Source organism: Crinia signifera, chromosome 2 (genome assembly GCF_055691185.1).
Source record: "Crinia signifera chromosome 2, ASM5569118v1, whole genome shotgun sequence".
Lineage (NCBI taxonomy): Eukaryota > Metazoa > Chordata > Amphibia > Anura > Myobatrachidae > Crinia > Crinia signifera.
The window spans coordinates 131,592,400-131,596,257 of NC_139218.1; the positions used below are offsets into that span (position 1 = coordinate 131,592,400).

At 42.6% G+C, this 3,858-nt stretch overlaps 2 pseudogenes; one reads left to right on the forward strand and one right to left on the reverse strand.

Annotated features, from left to right (window-relative positions):
* Nucleotides 1-675: 675 nt before the first annotated feature.
* On the reverse strand, nucleotides 676-794 carry LOC146060834 (5S ribosomal RNA; annotated as a pseudogene).
* Nucleotides 795-2,821: 2,027 nt separating this feature from the next.
* On the forward strand, nucleotides 2,822-2,940 carry LOC146060835 (5S ribosomal RNA; annotated as a pseudogene).
* Nucleotides 2,941-3,858: the final 918 nt, after the last annotated feature.

Genomic DNA, 3,858 nt, shown 5'->3' on the forward strand with positions numbered 1-3,858 from the left:
TGTTTTTACTTCCAAGGAAAGGTGGGGGAGGGCCCGCACAGCTGTAATTATTAAGTTATTAATCTAAGCCAATTTTGTTATAACCAACATAAAAAACCACATGGTCACAGATACTGGTGGTTATCTGGTTGGTGGTGCGCCCGGCGTTCAGTAGCAATAACTGAGGGTGGGTTTGTTTTGTTTGCAAGATGCAAAACAAAGGAAAGCAAACGCTTTTTGGGCGCACTCTTTAGAAAAATATGATGTTAATTAATTTATTTTTTTAAAACATAACTTTTATTGTGGACTTGTTAAAATAGGGTGGCACGGTGCATAAATACAATAAACATTGTTCTGCATGTACTGGTTGTTTTAATTTTTGTAGTGTGGTACCATTGAGAATAACTATTAATGTTATATCATATGTCAAAAATTTGAAAGAGATAACCACACATATAATTTGTCATTTGTTGCATACAGTCATCAGAGGTATAGTGACCTAAGTGACATAAGGTGGCAAAAATGAGTTATTGGTCCCCAACTGTGAAACAGATGGGGTTTACGTGACCCCACGTTACTAGGAAAATCTGTTCAATAAATTGGAACAATTACTGCCTATATTGGCAAAAAATATTTAGGGAATAAAGCAGTAGGCGGCTCCTGTGCTGTCAGTCTGTTGACTTTGGATACCTATATATAGTACCACACCTGGACTTCTCCAGGGGTCACCCACCTGGATACTGCCCTGGCCCTTCACTGCTTGGCTTCCAAGTTCGAAATGGGTTTGGGCACTCCAGTGAGGTATGGTGGTATGATTGTTACGAATTGTGTCACGACCCAACAGCTCAGGTTAACTGCTAAATATCACCATTGATAATGGATACATATCCCAAAATTGGGGCAGAAAAAATATTCTCTATTGTAAATATAGGTATATAGATCTCCCACCAGTGATGATGAAATCTGGTGCTTACACTTAGAAATTCAATTACTAGCAGCAGGTAACGGATTGAGACAAGATTGAATACAGTACCTTAGACAGTAGGTAATTGGTTAATAGCACCCTAATTATTGATGTAGAAATGTACTAGGGATTCAATTAAGCAACTGTTGATAGTTAGCAACACTGTATAATTGTGAAAGGAGATTGCTCCTAGAGATACAATGTGCCTCGTTGTTGGGGTAATTAGATCACAGTGTATACGGTATGCTGGAGTAGCAAATAGTTACTAGATGGCAATTATACACAGGAATATCTTATAAACCCAGTTTGTAAGTTGGCTCCTATGGAGGGAATATGCCTGGTTGATGACCTGTAGCAAAATGAGCATAACAAAGTACTGGTATTGTAGATAGAAATAGCACAGGTAACTGGCACACTGTGAATACACCGTGGCAGACGTTAATAGCCTGATAGTCCCAGAGAAAGATGCAATAAACGGGGATAGCAAAAAGTATTGTTGTGGAGTATACCACAAATTGTGGCAACTCCAGTACCTGATCCTGTCGTGAGAGCAGGGAAGGCTGGGTGTTCGAATTGTGTCAGCTGTCCTCAGCCGGGATGCAGCTGGGCGGGTGACGCGGTCCGTCCGGGTAGGTGGAGTGTGAGCTTCGATGTGGCTGGTGGTGAGGTCACTGGCCGCCGAGTGCCGCGGCTAGCGTGGGAAGCGGGTTCGTCGGTGGTCTGATGCAGACTGTAAGCACGGGGGGTGGTGGGGAAGCACAGGACCGTCTCTGACTTGAGATAGTAACGTGGGGCGCTGGATAGACACGTGTTTCGCCTCCGTATGGCTTCTTCATGCAGCTGCATGAAATTAAATAAATGCAGCTGCACCCAGCCTTCCCTGCTCTCACGACAGGATCAGGTACTGGAGTTGCCACAATTTGTGGTATACTCCACAACAATACTTTTTGCTATCCCCGTTTATTGCATCTTTCTCTGGGACTATCAGGCTATTAACGTTTGCTATCAGACCACCGACGAACCCGCTTCCCACGCTAGCCGCGGCACTCGGCGGCCAGTGACCTCACCACTAGCCGCATCGAAGCTCACGCTCCACCTACCCGGACGGACCGCGTCACCCGCCCAGCTGCATCCCGGCTGAGGACAGCTGACACAATACGAACACCCAGCCTTCCCTGCTCTCACGACAGGATCAGGTACTGGAGTTGCCACAATTTGTGGTATACTCCACAACAATACTTTTTGCTATCCCCGTTTATTGCATCTTTCTCTGGGACTATCAGGCTATTAACGTCTGCCACGGTGTATTCACAGTGTGCCAGTTACCTGTGCTATATCTATCTACAATACCAGTACTTTGTTATGCTCATTTTGCTACAGGTCATCAACCAGGCATATTCCCTCCATAGGAGCCAACTTACAAACTGGGTTTATAAGATATTCCTGTGTATAATTGCCATCAAGTAACTATTTGCTACTCCAGCATACCGTATACACTGTGATCTAATTACCCCAACAACGAGGCACATTGTATCTCTAGGAGCAATCTCCTTTCACAATTATACAGTGTTGGTAACTATCAACAGTTGCTTAATTGAATCCCTAGTACATTTCTACATCAATAATTAGGGTGCTATTAACCAATTACCTACTGTCTAAGGTACTGTATTCAATCTTGTCTCAATCCGTTACCTGCTGCTAGTAATTGAATTTCTAAGTGTAAGCACCAGATTTCATCATCACTGGTGGGAGATCTATATACCTATATTTACAATAGAGAATATTTTTTCTGCCCCAATTTTGGGATATGTATCCATTATCAATGGTGATATTTAGCAGTTAACCTGAGCTGTTGGGTCGTGACACAATTCGTAACAATCATACCACCATACCTCACTGGAGTGCCCAAACCCATTTCGAACTTGGAAGCCAAGCAGTGAAGGGCCAGGGCAGTATCCAGGTGGGTGACCCCTGGAGAAGTCCAGGTGTGGTACTATATATAGGTATCCAAAGTCAACAGACTGACAGCACAGGAGCCGCCTACTGCTTTATTCCCTAAATATTTTTTGCCAATATAGGCAGTAATTGTTCCAATTTATTGAACAGATTTTCCTAGTAACGTGGGGTCACGTAAACCCCATCTGTTTCACAGTTGGGGACCAATAACTCATTTTTGCCACCTTATGTCACTTAGGTCACTATACCTCTGATGACTGTATGCAACAAATGACAAATTATATGTGTGGTTATCTCTTTCAAATTTTTGACATATGATATAACATTAATAGTTATTCTCAATGGTACCACACTACAAAAATTAAAACAACCAGTACATGCAGAACAATGTTTATTGTATTTATGCACCGTGCCACCCTATTTTAACAAGTCCACAATAAAAGTTATGTTTTAAAAAAATAAATTAATTAACATCATATTTTTCTAAAGAGTGCGCCCAAAAAGCGTTTGCTTTCCTTTGTTTTGCATCTTGCAAACAAAACAAACCCACCCTCTGTTTTTACTTCCACTCTGAGCTGTGACAGTTTGTAGCCCACAAAAAAAAAAGATAAAGAGGGGTGAGGGCATCAGGAATAGAGAGAGAGTGTCAAGGATAGAGAGAGAGAGAGAGTGTCAAGGATAGAGAGAGAGAGAGAGAGAGAGAGAGTCAGGTATAGAGAGAGATGGGTGAGAGAAAGTTTTGTCAGGTATAGAGAGAGAGTGAAAGAGAGAGTTGGTGTCAGGGATAGAGAGAGGGTTAGAGAGATACAGTGGATAGAACCATGAGAGAGAAAAGAGAGATAGGGCATACAGTACATGAATAGGCATGAGAGAGGTTGTCAGGGATAGAGAGAGGGGTGAAAGGGAGGGAATGAAGAGAGGAGGGATGAGAAAGATGGTGTCAGATAAAGAGAGAGAGG